Source organism: Salvelinus sp. IW2-2015, linkage group LG6.2 (assembly GCF_002910315.2).
Source record: "Salvelinus sp. IW2-2015 linkage group LG6.2, ASM291031v2, whole genome shotgun sequence".
Classification (NCBI taxonomy): Eukaryota; Metazoa; Chordata; class Actinopteri; order Salmoniformes; family Salmonidae; genus Salvelinus; species Salvelinus sp. IW2-2015.
The window spans coordinates 20,154,641-20,178,523 of record NC_036846.1 but is presented as its reverse complement, the minus strand read 5'-3'; the positions used below and the strand labels follow the sequence as shown (position 1 = coordinate 20,178,523).

Genomic DNA, 23,883 nt, shown 5'->3' with positions numbered 1-23,883 from the left:
CAGGGTATTTCATTTAATTACACGTTTGCAGCATTACATCTGTGTCACGTGTGGGCAAAGTTGCCAGGAATTGTCTTTACTGCTCAGTGGATGTCCCTGAGTCCTCTTCCCTTGAAGGTTGCGCGCAAGCTCAAACCACTCACAAGGGGGCATTGTTTAAAGTTATCAGTCCGTCTGCGGACAGGGCACTATCAATTTGGTCCCAATCGCAAATTTGATATTGTAGTAGCCATTTATTTTCATCCTCACAATTTATATTGCTAAAACTAAGCACTTTGACTAATATTTAGTTTTGATCAAGCATTGTTTAGATGTGGTAAATAATTGATTTACACTGCCAAATGATGCATCACCAGAGCAACGTTGAAGTTTCTCCAATTTGCTAGCTAGRGAGCTTTTAAACTGCACAAGTGAAGTTAACCAGCAACCCATGTCTATAAAATAAATAGCATTTGTTCAGATAATTTGGTGACAGTACTCGGTAACTTTGCGAGACTCAAGATGACCTTCCGAAAATGGTACCCCAACCTGGCTGTGGTCGCACGTGTCCGATTTGACCAAGGTATGGCTAATTAGCTAGCTAACGTTAGCTTTCGCTAGCAAGTCTTTTTAAGGCAACCTCTGTGTTTAATAGTTTAGTCAACCAATGTAATGGGTATTTAAATAATTTTTTATTACGTTTGCCTGAACTGTCAGGTTGAAAKCAGCTCCCTTCAAATGGATTCCACTCGTACCAGGTCATGGGATTCCGCTGTAATCAAATTACTAGTAACGTCTTATTTGACTTTTCGTAGCAGGTCAGGATAATTTACGCTGCAGATAAGAGAAGGGCTATGATTATAGTTAGGATAAATGCTTTTTTTTGTTTGTACTTTTGACGTTAATTTGACAAAATCGGGATCCCTTCTAGCCATGACCCTCGTACCACTGCGGTGGGCTCTGCGCTGGCAAATGCAATTGCGCGCGTCCCGGAAGCTAGTGACCATGGTATATGTAGTTCTAAACCGCAGTGTTTACGTCTCTGTTAAAGTGCAGAACAGTAGCTATATTTCCATAGAGCAATGCAGTGGGACACAATTTATAACCATATTAACTTCACGTTTTGGAACAGAGTTCTATATTTTTAAATTTCTATTTTTCACTCGTTTTGATTTATGTTCGTCTGAAGTAGCCTATAGTCGCAGCGCTTGATGTACTGTCACCCAGGGTTGTGTTTTGTATCTGACACTGACAGTGGAGTATGGCGGACGGTGGCCGGTTCTACAGTGGTAAGTTACCCTGGAACAAGGCTTCAAATCTGCTTCTAAACAGTTGTTTTCCTCCTCTGCCTAGATCAGGAGGGAGTTGTCGTCCAGAGAGATGTCACGCGCAAAGGCAAGCTACCAGGAGGTAAAACGCCGAAGTGTAAACAAATAAGTGAGGCTATTGGCATATGGGGACAGGACAGTCTTTTACGTTTTCTGTGACCGACGTGTGACACAGGCTTTTTAGGCGACATCCCGATTCAGAAACAACCCCAAGCACACCTGGCTACCTATACAGTGTTGGCAATTATTTTTTAGTGAGAATCGCGATTGCCTCCTTGATTTGTCAGTAAATTATGTTTTGCCCACTGCCTTGCTGCAGCAGACATTTTTTTGCCCACCGCACACCCCCTCCCCTTGTGCTTCTCTGCCTGTGTGTGCTCCATTGCGGTGACTGCTGTTGCACAGACAACTTGAATCAATCTCGTTTGCTGCTAAATTAAGTTGGAAAATTCGCTAAATGCTATGAAAACCATAGAAATCATCKGTGTCAAAATTCACCAAAGGCAGCCTGAAAAGTAGCTGAATTTGTCGCTAGCCTTTACCAATAAAAGTATCTGTAGGGGTCTGAACTTGCTAAATATAGGTACAAATTTTGCAACACTGGTGACCGTTGGTCAGTTGGCCAGACTGAGGCATGCTCAATATTTTAAATGCAGATTCAGAAGTATTTGTGCCATTTATCACAAAATATTTGGAGCTACTTTAGTCACCTTAAACAGATATTCATACCAGAAGATTGCCCGTACGAGGTTGTTTATGATGATCCATCCATCCTCTCTCTCTCTCTCTCTCTCTCTCTCTCTCTCTCTCCCTCCCCCAGAGCATGACAACAGAGTCGTGGGCCCTCAGTTCCGGGGGGGGTGTATGAGTCGGGGCTCCTTTAGGGGTCCGGCCAGGCAGCAGAGGCCTCGAGGGGGCCAAATGGGTGGGTTCAGGGGCCCTGGACCGGGACCTCGGGTCCGGTTCGAAGATAACTATGTAGACGTAACTATGAACAGCGGGAGCCCACAGGATGGCAGCTCTCACCGCAGATTGTGAGTGAGATTGCATACTACAACTGTTACATGGCAGCGATAAGATTTTCTGTTACTGTCTATAAATAAACATATGTGTGAGATGATTCTTTGTCAAGTAACACTGTGCACTCMGACCCCTTTAGCAACCCGTACAGGTGGCCGAATCGGAGAAGCGATGGACAATTTGACCGAGACAGAAGAGGAGCTGGGTGCTACAGAGGAGGAGGAGGTGGAGGAGGAAYAGAKGGAGGCGGAGGAGGAAAAGACAAGAGCAGTTGGTACAAGATGATTGTGAGTYTCTTTAACCTCTCTAGGGTATGTGGGATGYTAGCGTCTCACCTCGTCAACAGCCAGTGAAACTGCAGGGCGCCAAATTCAAAACAACAGAAATCCCACAATTAAAATTCCTCAAACATACATGTATTTTACACAATTTTAAAGATACACTTCTTGTTAATCCAGCCACAGTGTCCAATTTCAAATAGGCTTTACGACGAAAGCAAACCAAACGATTATGTTAGGTGAGAGCCTATCCACAGAAAAACACAGCCATTTTTCCAGCCAAAGAGAGGAGTCACAAAAAGCAGAAATATAGATAAAATMAATCACTAACCTTTGATGATCTTCATCAGATGACACTTCATGTTACACAATACATGTATGTTTTGTTCGGTAAAGTTCATATTTATATCCAAAAATCTCAGTTTACATTGGCGCGTTATGTTCAGTAGTTCCAAAACATCCGGTGATTTTGCAGAGAGCCACAACAATTTACAGAAATAGTCATCATAAATGTTGATGAAAATACAAGTGTTACACATTGAATTTTAGATCCACTTCTCCTTAATGCAACCGCTGAGTCAAATTTCAAAAGAACTTTACGGAAAAAGCAAACCATGCAATAATCTGAGTACGGCGCTAAGATGACAAATCAACCCAAAGAGATATCCGCCATGTTGGAGTCAACATAAGTCAGAAATAGCATTATAAATATTCACTTACCTTTGATGATCTTCATCAGAAGGCACTCCCAGGAATCCCAGTTCCACAATAAATGTTTGTTTTGTTCGATAATGTCCATCATTTATGTCCAAATTCCTCCTTGTTGTTCGCACGTTCAGTACACAATCTAAACTCAKGACACGCGTGAAAGTCCAGCGGAAAGTACGGACGAAAAGTCCAAAAAGTTCCGTTACAGTCCGTAGAAACATGTCAAACGATGTATAGAATCAATCATTAGGATGTTTTTAACATAAATCTTCAATAATGTTCCAACCGGAGAATTCCTTTGTCTTCAGAAAAGCAAATAAAACAGAGCTCGCTCTCACGTGAACGAGCGTCACGAGCTCAAAGCATTCTGCCAGACCTCTGACTCATTCCCCTCTCATTCGGCCCCACTTCACAGTAGAAGCATCAAACAAGGTTCTATAGACTGTTGACATCTAGTGGAAGCCTTAGGACATGCAACATGACCCCATTTCCACTGTATCTTGGATAAGCAAAGAGTTGAAAACCTACCAACCTCAGATTTCCCACTTCCTTGTTGGATTTTTTTCTCATGTTTTTGCCTGCCATATGAGTTCTGTTATACTCACAGACATCATTCAAACAGTTTTAGAAACTTCAGGGTGTTTTCTATCCAAATATACTAATAATATGCATATCCTAGGATCTGGGCCTGAGTAGCAGGCAGTTTACTCGGCACGCTTTTCATCCGGACGTGAAAATACTGCCCCCTACCCCAAAGAAGTTAACAAAGAGCATGACAAGTATCTATTTCATTATGATAAACTATTTTATATTCAACTTCTTTATTTAATATATACCACTTCTTTATTTAATATATACCAACGACCTTCCCTATGCCTTAGCTGAAACTCAAGCTACTATATTTGCAGATGATACTACAATTTATGCAGCAAGACAATCGGTTCAACAGGTACAGCAAGCTTTACAAGGAGATTTAYAGAATATCAGGGAGTGGGTTTGCCAAAACAAACTTGTTTTAAACACCAAGAAAACCAAAGTTATGTTGGTCTGTTCAACTAGGAAAAGGCCAAAACAGCATAGGATACAATTAAGTATGGGAGGAGTACAAATTGAAGAAGTGGCAGAAACCAAACTATTGGGAGTGCAGCTAGACAACTGCTTATCATGGTCGTCTCAAATAACTAATCTATGTAAAAAATAATAATAATATTAAAACAGCATGCATAATCAGAAGGATAGCTAAATATTTACCAGGAAAAATTCTTCAGCAAATAACACAAGCATTAATTGAGAGTCAGGTGAACTACTGTTCTGTGGTCTGGGGAAATGCATCATCAAGTGAAGTTAGGAGGCTGCAGAATGCACAGAACAAAGCAGCAAGGATTGTTTTAAGGTGGAGATATGGTTCTTCTGTTGCAGTCATGCGCAGTGTTCTTGGTTGGTCATCAATCGACAAGATCATTTAAAAAAAACATGCTTATTTTATTTCATAATATACATCATTTAAAACGGCCAAGTTCTATTCACAACGGTATTCATTTGGTAAGAGACAGACATTCCGTAAATACTAGGAATAGATTGTTCACCATCTATGCGTTATCCAGACAGAAAAGAGAAATAGGAAAAATAACATTTCGATTTAGAGCAATAAAGAAATTGAATAAATTAACTGAGCAAACTAGAAACCTTTCAATATATACATTTTAACATTATTTTAAAACGATTTAAATATAATACATAGAAATGTTGTGGGACTATAGTAGATGAAGAATCAATATTTTTTAGATTMAGTATTTATTGGGTCATTATGTTAGTATATTATGTATGTTTGTAATAGTGTGTTATGTGAAAATGTGTTTGTATTATAAATTGTATTTTAATGTTTAAGGACTCTTGGAAGATTAGTCCAAATGGGGACTTAAAGAGATCCAAATTAAATCAACTAACTGCTCTCTCTGGCAGATTCCCTATGGGAGGAAATACGACAAGAAATGGCTGCTGACGGCTTTACAGAACCTGTGCTCCGTACCCTTCACACCTGTTCAGGTAAGTTGCTGGCAGACAGCCCAGCCATGATCATAGGACTTGACTGATGGGTTAAATYTTGTTTTTCTGATCACTGGAATAGAGGAGTGTAATGTATGCTTTGAAACCAATACAAGTACATGTATGTCTGTCTATTGTTTGTCTATTAAACCGGGGTGGCAGGTAGCCTAGTGGTTAGAGCGTTGGACTTGTAACCCGAAAGGTTGCAAGATCGAATCCCCGAGCTGAAAAGGTAAAAATATGTTGTTCTGCCCCTGAACAAGACAGTTAACCCACTGTTCCTAGGCCGTCATTGAAAATAAGAATTTGTTCTTAACTGACTTGCCTAGATAAATAAAGGTACAAAAAAATATAGAAGTAAATGTTGAGAATATTTACAAGTGCATTTAAGTATTAGTATTGTTTATCCCCCCCCCCCCCGATCCCTTTCAGTACCAGATTGAAGGCCATAAAGCCCAGTTCTACCTCGAGGATGCCTGCACAGCCAACGCACTGTGCAGAGTCTCTCGCCAAATCACAGACACTGAGGGCTACAAGGTACAGCAGCATTCTAACCGTTGGCTATACTCCTGGCTATAAGTGTATCCCTTCTATTCCTCAAACCATGATCTCCCAGTTCAATGTTATTTGATAAGAGCTGCAGATTGAATGTTAATATATACTGAACAAAAATATAAACGCAACATGTAAAGTGTTGGTGCCATGTTTCATGAGCTGAAATAAAATATCCCAGAAATTTTCCATATGCACAAAAAGCTTATTTCCCTTAAATTTTGTGCACATATTTGTTTACATCCCTGTTAGTGAGCATTTCWKCTTTGCCAGGATAATCCATCCACCTGACAGGTATGGCATATCTAGAAGCTGATTAAACAGCGTGATCTTTACACAGGTGCACCTTGTGCTGGAGACAATAAAAGGCCACTCTAAAATGTGCAGTTTTGTCACACGACACAATGCTACATATGTCTCAAGTTTTGAGGGAGCGTGCAATTGGCATGCTAACTGCAGGAATGTCCACCAGAGCTGTTGCCAGAAAATTGGATGTTAATTTCTCTACCATAAGTCGCCTCCAACGTCATTTTCGAGAATTAGGGAGTACGTCCAACCGGCCTCACAAKTGCAGACCACGCCAGCCCAGGACCTCCACATCCGGCTTCTTCACCTGCGGGATCGTCTGAGGGGGGTGGGGTGCTGAAGAGTATTTATGTCTATAATAAAGCCCTTTTGTGGAGAAACTCATTCTGATTGACTGGTCCCTGGCTCCCCAGTGGGTGGGCCTGGCTCCCAAGTGGGTAGGCCTATGCCCTCCCAGACCCCCCCATGGCTGTGCCCCTGCCCAGTCATGTGAAACCCATAGATTTGGGCCTAATTAATTTATTAATTTCTATTGATTGATATGAACTCAGTAAAATTGTTGCATGTTGCGTAAAGATTTTTGTACAGTATAATTTTTTGAAGTTGCTACTTATTTATAATAATGTTTATGCTTCCTCTACACCCCCCCATACACACACCTCCACTCCCCTCTCCTCTCTAGGTGATAGTGCTGATGAACCCCTGTCCTCCTCCCGCCATCCTCAACACTCAACTGAAGCCTGAAGACATGGAGCACGTAAAGGTGAGGGAGGGGGGAGCGATGGAGAACGTTSGAAAATAATATGGATGGATATTTACAGATGAATATGAGTAACTTGTGTAATATCTCTCTCAGCAATGCATGGCCAAGCGTTTTGATGGCTCCCAGCGAGCACTGGACCTGAACAACATCCGTACTGACCCAGGTAGCACCCCATACTACCTGGAGATTCAAACTAACCACTGTTTCTATCTTCCTCTGTCCTGGTCTAAAATGTATGTACCTCTGTTTCAGACTTGGTGTCTCAGAACATCAGGGCGATCTTGAGCAGAAAGACCTTTATGGATGCTGTGGTCAAGATCATTGAGGAAAACATCCCTGAGGTAATAGTATAATAATACCAATCTATACCCATACAGTTTCAGTGTGTAGTGCTAAAATGTGTAGATCTCTTGTCCTCTTATCTCAGCTGGTGTGTCTGAACTTGAGCAATAACAAGCTGTATAAACTGGAAGATGTGGCAGATCTGATAAGCAAGGCCCCACACCTGAAGATTCTCAACCTCTCCCACAATGAGGTGAGAGAAGAGACTGACCCTTAACCCTAATCTCTAACCTTGTCTATTCATTTGGGGGGCGAATCCTAACTTCCACATCACATTTTTACTACGTCATGCATTAATATCAATGGGAGATTACAAATTAGGATTTGCCCCTGAATATGCTCACTCGCTTAACCTTTTCCCACTCATTCCTCTTTTTTCTTTCTACATCTTCCTCTCAGTTGAAGTCAGAGAAGGAGCTGGATAGGTTGAAGGGTTTGAAGCTGGTTGAGCTATGGTTGGACCGTAACCCACTGTGTGACCAGTTCAAGGACCAGCTCACCTACATCAGGTCAGTCTCTGAGCCTGGGGGTTAGGCTTTGTGGGGGTTTGGCTGTGTGTGTTAGTTAGTAGGTAGATGGGAACACTGACATAGTCCGGTGGATGCCGCAGTCCAGTGGATGTGGTGGCCCTATTGACTCCATTACGTTGAGTGGGTGTGTGAGGTGGGATGTGACTTCTCTGTTCTTGTTCCCTCTCCATGGTGAACATGGCCACCAGTGCTATCAGGGAGAGGTTTCCCCGGCTACTCAAACTGGTAAGATGTTCTCTTTTCTTCTCTGATCCGCTCCATCTTTGACTACATTTGATTTGTTTGTTTATTTCCTGTTGTTGTTCTGTAGGATGGTCATGACCTCCCCCCGCCGATAGTGTTTGAAGTGGTAGCACCCACCACTACCCCCCCCTGCAAGGTCTGGTCCGTTTTGGTTCACAGAATAACAAAAAGGTGCACTTGATTCAGTTTGTTTGCTTGGTTGATTCTGACACATGCTCTTTTCTTTGACCAATCCAGGGTAGCTACTTCGGTTCAGAAGAAATCAAGGTCCTCATCTTGCATTTCCTGCAACAGTAAGTGTATTCACATATCTTTTGTCAAGATTCAAGTATATTCCTTCATAAAGGATATATTTGTCACCTCTAAGACAGGTAACACAGTGGGTGCTTCTCGAAATGCATACTTCTGAGCAAAGCAGTCCAAATCAAAGTATGCGAAACGAAGCATGGGGGGCACATCTCGAAGGCGTACTCCATACGTGCATATTTTGAAGCATGCATCAACACAAGCTTCAACGGAAATTATGCAAAGAAATGACCCGATCATGTCAAAAAAGTACGCAAAATCTATTGAAATCAATGGCAACCGTTATTTGAGCAGAAGCGAGAGAAAGTGTTGCCTATTCACAAATCACATGTTGCCTGACTACAATATTTGATCTTGATACGTTAATAAATACATGGTGTTTCATTTTGGCATGTTTACCTGCCTAATAGGGCTAACTGGCTAGCTAATTCTGTTAGCTAGCCACGAAGAATTGACATCTATCTTGCATAATATTTGTTTGAGGTCATTTTGCCTGTTAAACTATCTAGTTAGATACATTATTACTATTCACATATAGCTAGCTGATAGTTATGAAGTAAAACGGTTGTGTAACGGCTGTTGGAAGGAGAGGACCAAGGTGCAGCGTGGTACGTGTCCATATTAATTAAATGAACACTGAAATAACAAAGATAACGACCGAAACAGTTCTGGCTGGTGCAGACACACAAAACAGAAAACAACTACCCACAAAACACAGGTGGGATGAGGCTACCTAAGTATGGTTCTCAATCAGAGACAACGATAGACAGCTGCCTCTGATTGAGAACCACACACGGCCAAACACATAAAACATAGAACAAAACCATAGAATMCCCACCCCAACTCACGCCCTGACCAAACCAAAATAGAGACATAACAAAGGAACTAAGGTCAGGGCGTGACAGGTTGCTTTGTGTATGTCTTGTTTCGTCTTTATTGCCATTGTCATGGCTGGAAGACGGTTCAGTGAATGGGTAAGTCCATAGTAAGTCAATAGGGCTAGCTAACTAGCCAAAGAATTGGTAGCTACCCAAGAAAAATGTACCACTACCATGCATAACATTAATTTTAAATAATTTTTGCCTGTTTAACAAATCTTTTATCTAATTGATTTAAATATTGACTGGCTTTCATCAGGCTGCCCACTCAAGAGAAAGCTTCAAACTGTAACTAGTGCCTTCAAACTGGTTCAGGTTATCAATCAACCTACCAGGGTAGTTAAAAACAGTATAGGAATGAAATCATCAACATGTATTGATCATATCTTTACTAATGCTGCAGAAAGTTGTTTGAAAGCAGTATCCAAATCCCTCAGATATAGTGATCACAATATAGAAGCCATATCTAGGAAAACCAAAGTTCCAAAGGCTGGGCCTAATATTGTGTATAAGAGGTCACACAATAAGTTTTGTAGTGATTCCTATGTTGTTGATGTGAAGAATTTGTTGGTCCATTGTGTGTAATGACGAGCAACCAGACGCTGCACTTGACATATTTATGAAATTGCTTATCCCAGTTACTGATATGCACGCACCCATTAAGAAAATGACTGTAAAAACTGTTAAATCCCTGTGGATTGATGAGGAATTTTAAAATTGTATGGTTGAGAGGAATGAGGCAAAAGAGGTGGCAAATAGGTCTGGCTGTACAACCGATTTGGAAAACGTACTGCAAATTGAGAAATCATGTGGCTAAACTGAATAAAAAGAAGAAGAATCTACACTATGAAACAAAGATGAATCTAGTAAAAAGCTTCGGAGCACCTTAAATGAAATCTTGGGCAAAAAGGCAAACTCTGCTCCATCATTCATTGAATCAGATGGCTCATTCGTCACAAAACCCACTGATATTGCGAACTACTTTGATGTTTTTTTCAATGGCAAGATTAGCAAACTTAGGCATGACATGCCAGCAACAAACGCTGACATTACACATCCAAGTATATCTGACCAAATTATGAAAGACAAGCATTGTAATTTTGAATTCCGTAAAGTGAGTGTGGAAGAAGTGAACAAGTGAACAATCTGTTGTCTATCAACAATGACAAGCCACCGGGGTCTGACAACGTGCGTGGAAAATAATAAGGATAATAGCGGACAATATTGCCACTGCTATTTGCCATATCTTCAATTTAAGACTACTAGAAGTGTGTGCCCTCAGGCCTGGAGGGAAGCAAAAGTCATTCCCCTACCTAAAATAGTAAAGCCCCTTTTAATGGCTCAAATAGCCTACCAATCAGCCTGTTACCAACCCTTAGTAAACTTTTGGGAAAAATGGTGTTTGACCAGATACAATGCTATTTTTCAGCACACTTATAGGGAAGGACATTCAGCAAGCACTGCACTTACACAAATGACTGATTGGCTGAGAGAAAATGCTAAAAAGAAATTGGGGGGCTATTTTGTTCAAATTCAGTGCGGCTTTTGACATTTATCAATCAGTCTGTTGCTGGAAAAACGTATGCATTATGGCTTTACACCCCCTGCTATATTGTAGATCAAGAGTTCTGTCTAGTAGAACACAGAGGGTGTTCTTTAATGGAAGCCTCCAACAAAATCCAGGTGGATTCAGGAATTCCCCAGGGCAGCTGTCTAGGCCCCTTTTTTCAATCTTGACTAACGACATTTGAGTAAAGCCAGCGTGTCTATGTATGCGGATGACTCAACACTACACGTCAGCGACTGAAATGACAGCAACACTTAACAAAGAGCTGCAGTTCGTTTCAGAATGGGTGGCAAGGAATAAGTTAGTCCTAAATATTTCAAAAACTAAAAGCATTGTATTTGGGACAAATCATTCACTAAACCCAAAACCCCTGAAATAAATCTTGTAATGAATAATGTGGAAATTGAGCAAGTTGAGGAGACTGAACTGCTTGGAGTAACCCTGGATTGTAAACTGTCATGGTTAAAACATATTGATACAACAGTAGCTAGGATGGGGAGAAGTCTCTCTTTAATAAAGCGCTGCTCTGCATTCTTAACAGCACTATCAATAAGGCAGGTCCTACAGGCCCTAGTTTTGTCGCACCTGGACTACTGTTCAGTCGTATGGTCAGGTGCCACAAAGAGGGACTCAGGAAAATTGCAATTGGCTCAGAACAGGGCAGCACGGCTGGCCCTTGGATATACAAAGAGAGCTAACATGAATAATATGCATGTCAATCTCTCCTGGCTCAAAGTAGAGGAGAGATTGATTTCATCACTACTTGTATTTGTGAGAGGTGTTGTTGAATGCACCAAGCTGTCTGTTTGAACTACTGGAACACAGCTCGGAAACTCATGCATATCCCACAAGACATGCCACCAGAGATCTCTTCACAGTCCCCAAGTCCAGAACAGACTATGGGAGGCGCAAAGTACTACATAGAGCCATGACTACATGGAACTCTATTCCACATCAAGTAACTCATGCAAGCAGTAAAATTTGATATAAAAACAGAAATAAACCTTATGGAACAGTGGGGACTGTGAATCAACACAAACATGGACACATGCATACAAACACACAATAACATACGCACTATACACACATGTACACATGGATTTTGTCTTATAGATATGTGGTGGTAGAGTAGAGGCCTAACAGGCTGACTACACCGTGAGCGTTGCAAAATAAATTTAGAAATCTATATTATTCAATCATTGCATCCACACTGCTCGCGTGCGCCAACGAGCATCTGCGTTGCCAAGGGCTAAAATAGAAGTCAGTTCTATTTGTGACGCAGATTGCCCTGCAAGTCCTGCCTCTCCCATCTCCTCATTGGTTATACTCATGTGGGTGACTGAAAGACGAACGAGGTCAGTGGCGGTAATGCACCGAATTTATGAAAGTTGCCATTCACAATATAAAGTCATGAGAAGAAAAGGCCTAGAAGGAGGAGAGATGACTAGAAACGATTCGGTTGACCTTTTTTATGTTTGGATTCATTTTCGGAGTAGAGGACCTTATGCATTTCAGGTAAAATAACAACTCAATGTTTATATCCCAGGACAAATTAGCTAGCAACAGCAAGCTAGCTAAATAGGACAAATTAGCTAGCAAGTGCAAGCTAGCTAGCTAAATTGCCATAAATGTTTAATGCTTTTCGACCTGTGCCCAAATTAATTAATTGGTTCAGAGTTTGTTTTGATATTTTAACCTGTGTGTCGTTATCGCATTTGGTGTGGGGGGACAAAATACATTTATGCACGATGGCYCACACGCGCYCAGCTGGTTTGGGTTCCGTGTAAGGGCACACACTTAATATGTTGTGAAATGTTATGAATATATTGTAATATTTAAATGTATAACTACATACATAAATTCAAATAAATACAAACTATCTGGCTAGCTAGATTATTAAGATTCACATATCTAGCTGATCATTCTGAAGTAAAACGTTTGCTTTGTGTATATCTTGTTTCGTCTCTTGTTGCCATTATCCTGTCTGGAAGAAGGTTCAGTGAATGGGGAGGTGACGCGTGAGGTAATACAGGGGGAGTGTGAGTTCTTCTCAAATGTAATGTTTTATGCATTCTCCACACTCGTCCTCATAAGAACGTACTCAAGAGAACGTGGTCGGAGAATGCCCTCGGATGCATGAGTGTGTGGAGCACGGTAGTATGCATATTGAGAAACACCTCTGACAGTATGACCTCTGACAGCTATTATAGTGTTATGACCTCTATGGCAGATATTAGTGTTATAACTTTTCTATGGCGCTACTACAGTGTTTTAACTTTTCTATGACAGGTACTACAGTGTATATGACTCTGGGAACAGACAGCCTCTTCTAGATGCCTACCATGATGGTGCCTCCTTCTCACTCAGCTTGCCCTCCAGTCAAAACCCAAACAGGTCTCACACACACACATTTCTCCATTTGAATGTCTGGCTCATGGGAGTTCTGAATTAAATATTTATTTSTATATTTTTCATTATAGGTGTAGTTTGAGAGAGTACCATAAAGACAGCCGTAACATAAAGCGACTCAAAGATCCATGTGAGTCTTCCAAATATTTAAGACAATTAACAAGTCTGTCATCAACAGATTTGTCTGTTGTATTTCTGTAATAATGTGTGGCATTTTCTAAATGCTTCCCTCTGGAATCTGCTCCCCACAGCAACACGGTTCCACCTTACTGAAGCACACACGGCTGAACGTGGTGGCCTTCGACGAGCTGCTAAAACTCAGCATGACACGGCCTCCTTCAATGTAGACGTCAACAACACGGTTAGGCAATATCTGATTGATAGTTAGTGTAGCAATCATTCATACTATCATCAGTTTCTTCTGTTCATGGGGTTTTATTTTCAAAACCTTGAATTTTCTCTTTTTTAGACCATGGTACTGTCCTTACGGTCAGCGGCATGTTCAAAGAAGTTGATGGTAAATCTCAAGACGCGGTTAGGGCCTTTTCTCGGGTCTTCATCGCAGTTCCTGCAGGAATTTCTGGGTAATTCTAGGATCCCTCGTCACCTGATCTGTGTAAAAAATCTCTTATAAGACTGTCTGTGCTGAAGAATGCTAAAACGATATATTATATGATATATGATATACAAAAACAATGGTCAACAAATATTAATAAATATTGGCATCAGTTATTTAAAAAAAAATGTAACAGGCCAACGGTCCAAATTAAAGAAATCCGGGGGATTAATTGAAAGAATGTTTCAAACTATTTGTCTTCCGTTTCTCCCTCTCCAGTCTATGCATAGTGAATGACGACCTATTTGTGCGCATCGCTACAACGGAGGAGATCCAGCATGCGTTGCGTGCTTCCGCCCCCACCCCCTCAGCAGCCAGTCGCCACCCTCACGCCCCCCAGCAGAGATGCTCTCTGCCTTCTCCCTCAAGTCTGGCATGAACCTTGAGTGGTCGCAGAAGTAAGTTTGTGGGCATGTTCAAGCGGACATTGCTATTATTGCAAGCACCCCTTTCAAAGTTTGCTATAGATAAAAAGCCGACCTCTCACAGCGACAAGACCAAAAAAACATGTGATCAAAGGTCATGCAGTTTTTTATAAAGTCGCCTTCAAGTCGCTGCAGTTGCTTCTCACCGGTTGCACCATGCAGCCGTCGCCTGGCTACTGGGAGGTACTATTTGTCAACCAATCATTAGGGTGTTTTTGTTTGACACATGCGAACGGTACCCGAGACGTGACGGAAACAGGAACCACCTTTTCCACAATTCAAATGTTATTATTCATACAGTGGATATGTACAAATTGTGATATTTTGAGGCGCTCTCCTGATGAAACTACAGAGGAGAGTAAATTAAATCTAGATCACCTTTACTCAACACACAGACTCATACAAAGCGCTCCCTCCCCCTCCATTTGGCAAATCTGACAAATGATCCTCCTGATTCCTGCTTACAAGCAAAAACTTAAACAGGAAGTACCAGTGACACGCTCAATTCTGAAGTGGTCCGATGAAGCGGATGCTAAGCTACAGGACTATTTTGCTAGCATAGACTAGAATATGATCCGTGATTCATCCGATGTCATTGAGGAGTTTACCACATCAGTCACTGGCTTCATTAATAAGTGCATCGACAACATCGTCCCTAGTGCCTTCAGAAAGTATTCGCACCACTTGAATTTTTCAACATTTTGTTGTGTTGCAGACTGAATTTAAAATGGATTAAATAGAGATTTTTTTGTCACTGGCCTAAACACAATAATCCATAATGTCAAAGTAGAGTTATGTTTTTGGAATTTTTTACAAATTAATTCTAAATGAAAAGCTGAACTGCCTTGATTCAACCCTTTTTATGGCAAGCCTAAATATACTATACAAAAATATAAATGCAACATCAAATCAAACTTTATTTGTATTATGCGCCGAATACAGCAAGTGTAGACCTTACCGTGAAATGCTTACTTACAAGCCTTTAACCAACAGTGCAGTAACATGCAACATTTTCAAAACTTTTACTGAGTTACAGTTCATATAAGGAAATCAGTCAATTGAAATATATTCATTAGGCTCTAATCTATGGATTTCACATGACTGGGAATACAGATATGCATCTGTTGGTCARAGTTACCTTAAAAACAGTAGGGGCGTGGATCAGAAAACAACTAGTCAGTATCTGGGGTGACCACCATTTTCCTRATGCAGCATGACACATCTCCTTCTCATAGAGTTGATCAGGATGTTGATTGTGGCCTSTGGAATGTTGTTCCACTCTTCTTCAATGGCTGTGCAAAGTTGCTGGATATTGGTGGGCCAGAGTATCTCAAACATGCTCAATGGGTGACATGTCGCTGTGCATTATCATGCTGAAACATGAGGGGTAGACGGCGGATGAATGACACAACAATGGGCCTGAGGATCTCGTTACGGAATCTCTGTGCATGCAAATTGCCATCGATAAAATGCAATTGTGTTCGTAGCTTATGCCTGCCCATACATGAACCACTCTGTTCACAAGGTTTATCAGAAAACCGCTCACCCACATGATTCCATACACGTGGTCTGCGGTTGTGAGGCCGGTTGGACATACTGCCAAATTCTCTCTAAAAATATATATATACGTTTTAGGTGGCTTATGGTAGAGAAATMAACCTTTATTTATCTGGCAACAGCTCTGGTGGACATTCCTGCAGTCAGCATGCCAATTGCATGCTCCCGGAAACATGAGACATCTGTGACTTTGTGTTGTGTGACGACAACTGCACATTTTAGTGGCCTTTTATTGTCTCCAGCACAAGGTGCACCTGTGTAATGATCATGCTGTTTAATCAGCTTCTTGATATGCCACACCTGTCAGGTGGATGGATTATCTTGGCAAAGTAGAAATGTTCACTAACAGGGTTGTACATTTTTTGTTGTTGAGAAATTCCCTTTTTGTGTGTATGGAACAATTCTGGGATCTTTTATTTCAGCTCATGACATGGGACCAACACTTTACATGTTTTTTTTTTTTTTTCAGGAGTAAAAGTGTGCTTAACAAGTTACATAATAAGTTGCATGGACTGTGTTCAATAATAGTGTTTTACATGATTTTTGAATCCCTACCTCATCTCTGTACCCCACACATACAGTTATCTGTTAGGCCCCTCAGTGAATTTCAAACACAGATTCAACCACAAAGAACAGAGAGGTTTTCCAATGCCTCGTAAAAAGGGCACCTATTGGTAGATGGGTAAAAATAAAAAAGCAGCCTGTCCCTTTTAACATGGTGAATTATTATTAGGCTTTGGAAGGTGTATCAATACACCCAGTCACTACAAAGATACAGGCGTCCTTCATAACTCAGTTGCCGGAGAGGAAGGAAACTCCTCAGGGATTTCACCATGAGGCCACTAGGGATTTTAAAACAGTTAGAGTTTAATGGTTGTGATATGATAACTGAGGATGGATCAACAACATTGCAGTTACTCCACAATACTAACCTAAATGACAGAGTGAAAATAAGGAAGCCTGCACAGAAAAAAATATTCCAAAACATGCATCCTGTTTGCAACAAAGCACATAAGTAATACTGCAAAAAATGTGGCAAAGAAATTCACTTTTTGTCCTGAATACAAAGCGTTATGTTCATATTTTCAAGTATGATGGTGGTTGCATCATGTTATGGGTATGCTTGTCATCGGCAAAGACTAGGGAGTTTTTTTTAGGATAAAAAGAAACGGAATACAGCTATAAGCAAAGGCAAAATCCTAGAGGAAAACCTGGTTCAGCCTGTTTTCCAATAGACTGGGAGACAAATTCACCTTTCAGCAGGACAATAACCTAAAACACAGGGCCAAATCTACACTGGAGTTGCTTACCAAGATGACACTGAATCTTCTTGAGTTGTCTAGTTACAGTTTTGACTTAAATTGTCTTAAAATAGGGCAAGACTTTTTAAAATGGCTGTCTAGCAATAATCAACTTGACAGAGCTTGAATAATTTTTAATAATAATGGGCAAATATTGTGCAATCCAGGTGTGCAAAGCTCTTAGAGACTTACCCAAAAAGACTCGCAGCTGTAATCGCTGCCAAAGGTTCTTCTACAAGTATTGACTCGGGTGTGAATACTTATGTAAATTCGATTTTTGAATGTAATAAATTTGCAAACATTTCTAAAAACCATTTCACTGTCATTATGGGGTCTTGTGTGTAGATGGGTGAGAATATATATATWTTTTTTAATCCATTTTGAATTCAGGCTGTAACACAACAAAATGTGGAATAAGTCAAGGGGTATGAATACTTTGAAGGCACTGTTCATGTTTCAAGCAGACCACCATAGTCTCTGTGCCCAAGAACGCCAAGGTAACCTGTCTAAATGACTATCACCCTGTAGCACTCAAATATCTAGCCATGAAATACTTTGAAAGGCTGGTCATGGCTCACATCAACACCATCATCCCAGACCCCCTGGACCCTCTCCAATTCGCATACCGTCCTAACAGATCCACAGATGACACAATCTCTACTACATTCCACACTGCCCTCTCCCACCTGGACAAAAGGAACACCTTCGTGAGAATGCTGTTCATTGACTACAGCTCAGTGTTCAACACCATAGTGCCCTCAATGCTCATCACTAAGCTAAGGTTCCTGGTACTAAAAACTTCCTCTGCAACTGGATCCTGGACTTCCTGACAGGCCGCCACAAGGTGGTGAGTGTAGGCAACAACACATCCGCCACGCTGACCCTCAACACGGGGGCCCCTCAGGGGTGCGTGCTTTGTCCCCTCCTGTACTCTCTATTCACCCACGCACGACTCCAACACCATCATTAAGGCCTGATCAGCGACGACAATGAGACAGCCTATAGGGAGGAGGTCAGTGACCTGGCAGTGTGGTGGCAGGACAACAACCTCTCCCTCAACGGCAGTAAAACAAAGGAGCTGATCGCAGACTACAGGATACGGAGGGCCGAGCACGTGACGGGGCTGTAGTGGAGCGGTTTGAGTGCTTCAAGTTCCTCTGTGTCCACATCACTAAAGATCTATCATGGTCCAAACTAGTGATGCACTGATATGACATTTTTGGCCGATACCGATATCCAATATTTTCCTTGCCAAAAAAAATGATACCGATAACCAATATTTAAAATTTTAGCTGCATTTTAAGTATTCTAGTACAGCTAAATTATTAACACACACACGGACGCAGCTGTCTAAGGTACTGCATCTCCGTGCAAGAGGGTTCACTATAGTCCCTGGTTCGAATCCAGGCTGTATCACATCCGGCCGTGATTGGGCGTCCCATAGGGCGGCGCACAATTGCCCCAGCGTAGTCCGGGTTAGGTCGTCATTGTAAAAAAATATTTTTTTCTTAACTGACTTGCCTGGTTAAATAAAGGTTACACACACCACACTGACCAAAAAGTTATTTTGTTGGCGTTTACGTATGTCCCCATTACCAGTAAAACATAATCAAACCTATTTCTTTCACTTACTTGCTGTGATGTTTCGTTGTTCATTTGTTCAGTCGTTTCATTCTTAACCAGGATTTCTATGGAATGCCGTTTGGGTCTTTGTGTGTCAAAAAATATACTATTTAACACTATTTGACGTGTCAAATAAGCTTGTTGATCAATCAGAACCTGAATATAACTGCATGTTACATAATAATTGAACGTGTTCATCAATTTTTTACGTAGTTATTACACATTGATTACACTCACTCGTATTTCATATGTCACAACGATTCATCGATGCATATGCTATGATGCTGGTAAAGTTGTCTTGCGCACCTACAGTACTGGTCATAAAAAAAAGCTAGCTAGCTCATGGATGCAAGCAATGTTCTTCCCCAAAAACATAGCAAAACGACATCTGTTTCAGTAGCTATATAGTTAGCTAGCTAACTATATAGCTAGGTGTCATCATCTAAAATAACCCTAATTTATAAGACAGTTCTTGTTTGATTAATGGTGGTCGGACCCATCTATGTGAAGCTAGCCACAATAAGGATTAGCCTCAATAGTGGATTTTGCGGTTAGCCTTCAAAATAAAAGTATGGCATAATTCTACTATTTGTATTKATTTGCATCACTGTCAATGACATACGCAAAATCCACTATTGTGCCTAATCCTTACACATAACCCGGTCCGGTCGAACCTCACTTGCCAGCTGCTTATAACGTTAGCTTTGGGCAACAGGGTTAAGTAGCTGAGTAGCTATTTATTTTCAATATGCGAACAACAATTGGCAACCTAGCTAATACTTACTCACAAGGATTCCGTAATCATTGCAAAGAATAATGAAAATGACTGCAGTTTTTACTGATCATTGTTTTCAGGCTGATTGTATTGGTGCTAGCCAGGTACCAAGCTAAAGCTAGCTACCCCAGAAGTTGTGGTCGAACAAATTATGCTTTATTACCAACGCGGTATTGTAAACGTTCGTGGCTGGTGTTTGCTTGCTTGCTGACTTTTTTGTACAGATTTGACAGTGCTACTGTTTCTTTTTTGACACGCAAAGACCCAAACGGCATTCCATAGTATGTATGTTGTGAAGCTAATAGCAGTGATGCTATTACTGTGTAACTCCGGTAGGGCAACATCGGAAAAATAGTGCACTCGGTAGTGTTAACCGGTGCTCGACCAGTCGGCGAAAGCCAACATCACCACGACAGAGAACGGTTGATTGTCAAGGGCAATGAATTCCATTATCTTGGCTTTAATGGATTTTGCCTTTGAGTTGTCTCGCTGAAATGTTGTTACTCTTTCAAATGCCTGCTTGACTTGTTGACTGCTCGATCCACACAGCAGACATTGTGAGCTAGTTTAGTAATGCTGTGTTGCACGTATAGCGCAAAATTTTACGTGGCATCATCACYTCATGTACCTTTGTTATATAGGTATGCACGTCAACTTTGACATCAGTTTTGCACATCGGGCGTTAAACTAGACATCGGCTGATACTGATGTTGGCATTTTTAGCTAAAATCAGCCGATATGTTCACCGATATATTGTGCATCCCTAGTCCAAACACACCAACACAGTCATCTTAGAGGGCACAACAATGTCTCTTCTACCTCAGGAGGCTGAAAAMATTTGGCATGGGCCCTCGGATCCTCAAAGGTATACAGCTGCAACATTGAGAGCATCTTGACTGGCTGCATCACTGCTTGGTATGGCAACGCTTACACGGAACCCAAACCGAAAAGCATTAAACATGTATGGCAATTTAGCTAGCTAGCTTCCACTTGCTAGTTAATTTGTCCTATTTAGCTAGCTTGCTGTTGCTAGCTAATTTGTCCTGGGATATAAACATTGAGTTGTTATTTTACCTGAAATGCACAAGGTCCTCTACTCCGACAATTAATCCACACATAAAACGGTCAACCGAATCGTTTCTAGTCATCTCTCCTAGGCTTTTTCTTCTCTTGACTTTTTATATTGCGATTGGCAACTTTCATAAATTAGGTGCATTACCGTCACTGACCTCGTTGGTCTTTCAGTCACCCACGTGGGTATAACCAATGAGGAGATGGCACGTGGGTACCTGCTTCTATAAACCAATGAGGAGGTGGGAGAGGCAGGACTTGCAGCGCAACCTGCYTCAGAAATAGAACTGACTTCTATTTTAGCCCTTGGCAATGCAGACGCTCGTTGGTGCGCGCAAGCAGTGGGTGCAATAATTGAATCATTTCTAAATTGATTTTGCAATGCTCGCTCACGCGACGCGAGCAGTGTAGTCAGCCTCTTAGCATCTACAGAGTTACAGTGGGTAGTGCGTACGGCCCAGTACATCACTGAGGCCGAGCTCCCTGCCGTTCCAGGACCTCTATACCAGGCGGTGTCAGGAAAGCACCCAAAAAATCTGACTCCAGCCACAGACTGTTCTCTCTGCTACCACACAGCAAGCGGTGAACAACCCTACGCACCTTTTACCCCCAAGCCATGAAACTTCAAAACAAGACTGCTAATTAGCTAATCAAATGTCTACTCGGACTACCTGCATTTACCCTCTCTTGAACTGACTATGCACACACACTGGACTCTACCCACACACTCTTATATACTTAGACTGACACTCCAACATACACACTACATACGCCCACACACATGCATACTGACGGTACACACACATACACACATACGCTTCTGTTACTGTCTTGTCTATCCTGTTGTCTAGTCACTTGACCCCTACCTATATGTACAGTACATAGCTACCTCAATTAATTTGTACTTCTGCCATTGTATTTTCTACTTCCTATTCATGGGTTGCATGTTGTCACTATTGTTTTGAATGTTCGTTTTGAACTGATGCCTGACTGAGCATTCTACTCAATGCATCGTCAATGAGCGCTGATGAAGATGATCAAAAGTGCATTACAGTGGCTTGGAAATACAATGACATTCGAAAGGAGGCAAACAATTAGTAGGAAAACCTTTTGTCATCATTTTGATTTCACCAGATTGACTTTAGATGCACTATAAACAAAGATTTTTATAACTAATCCAAGATAAACCACAGTCTGTCGTTTCCAATGAGAACAAATGATCCATAGTGGGCAGAACAAGGAGGGGGCAGTGCCAAGCACGAGCTAGCGACATCCTATTGACGCATTCTAGCATCATCTGCATATTTTCATTAGGGAACGACTACTCTGAAGTGTGTGTGTGTGTGTGTGTGTGTGTGTGTGTGTGTGTGTGTGTGCAGTAACTCAATTCGCCTTTGCATTCCTAAACAACGAGATTTAAAATTTAAAAAAGTCTACAAACTTTAGTCCACTCTGTTCATAACAGATTCGACTTTGGGGAACAGACAACTGTATTGAGATCAAATGTTTCATACATGAGAAAATGACGAATGTCAGCCAAAATCTATCTCGTTCCATCTTCTCCCACTGCCCGCCAGTGGACTTCCTCTACCATATTTGGTAGTGAGTGGAAACGCCAAGTGGATGCTTCACATTTATACATCCAGTGAAATATGTCTCATTGTACTATCTGTTGTATAACGTTAGCTAAGATTGAGGGGAGGCCACTGGATTTTAGCTAGCTAACGTTAGCACTGCTAGCTATTTTTGACGAATTTTGCTAGCTAATGACATCATTGCCATCTGTCTAAAGTAAATTTGATGACGTTATAATCCTGGCAAAGTTGTTTCCTACCAAATATTTCACAACTTTAGCAATGTCATTGTATTTKCAGGCACTATAGTGTAATTTAGACAACAGTAGTTAGCCTCCGTCCAGAATGACTGGGCTTATCACCACTTTAGGGCACCACTATGGCGCCGCCGATAGAGGGCGGCTTGAGAACATTCATAACAATGGCAWGACGCGACCGAGTGACGGAGGTGCAACCCATGAATACACGGTGTACGAAACATTAGGAACACCTTCCTAGTATTGAGTTGCACCCCCTTTTACCCGCAACAGCCTCAATTCATTGCGGCATGGACACTACAAGGTGTCAAGCATTCCACGGGTGCTGGCCCATGTTGACTCCAATGCTTCCCACAGTTGTATCAAGTTGGCTGGATGTTCTTTGGGTGGTGYACCATTTCTTGATGCATACGGGGAAATGTTGAGTGAAAAACCCTGGCACCTACTACCATACCTCAAAGGCACTTAAGTATTTTGTCTTACCCCTTCTCCCTCTGWATGGCACACATACACAATCCATGTCTCAATTGTATCACGGCTTGAAAATTGGAAGGTTGGAGACATGTTTATTTTGACATTACAAAGATAAACTTTTGTAAAAAATGGAAACATGTTGCACGGAGCCTTGCTGTAGGTAAACCACAACAGTGTCCGACTTTCGGCTGTCATAGATGCACCTCCCCCATCGTCACTTGTTGACTTTCCTCTACAGTCGGCTGTGTTAGCGTTGTTACTGCTCGAACACACCTTGTGTGTGCTTGTTTGACAGAAGGTCAATGTTAAAGGTCGATGTTTGGTGCAGAAACATTCACTGTGATGTTCTCTCTGTCAGGTGTCTTCAGGACAATGAGTGGGATTTCAACAAAGCTGCACAGATCTTCACACAATTAAAAGTAAAGTATCATGAATCAACTGTCTAATAAAAGTTTGATTAAATACATGCATCTGAGTTTTTCACTTGGTCCAACTAAATGTTGTTTTTCTCCCCTCCGTCTCCCTCAGATTGAAGGCAAGATTCCAGACGTCGCTTTTATAAAGTGAAGTTGGACGAATACATGCTGTTGATAGTGAATATTAGATTTTCTGTTAAGAATTTAACAAGAATAGAATTGTATATATTTTATGGGTTTTGGTTTTATCCTTTATTCTTTTACTGAAGTAGAAAGATAATGCTCCAATGTTTTAGTAACAAGTGTCAAGGTTGTTTGACTTGATGACTGATGTTATGATGAAATCTTGGTTATTGTAACCTTAGTTTAAAGTAATGTTTTCATTGTAATACAGTTAAAGAAAAAGCAATTGGTTTTGAATTTGTGTTCAACCTGTTTTCAAGATTGTTTGTTATAAAAATGGCAATCAAAATGTATCAAATTCACACATACTCTGAAAATAAATTGTATTCCACAGCAAAATTATGAATATCACTGGA

The 23,883-nt window shown here is 41.2% G+C and overlaps 1 pseudogene; it reads left to right on the top strand.

The window, feature by feature from the left end:
• The first annotated feature begins 164 nt into the window (after positions 1 to 164).
• LOC111965957 (nuclear RNA export factor 1-like) lies at positions 165 to 23,866 on the top strand (annotated as a pseudogene).
• The last annotated feature ends 17 nt before the right edge of the window (positions 23,867 to 23,883 follow it).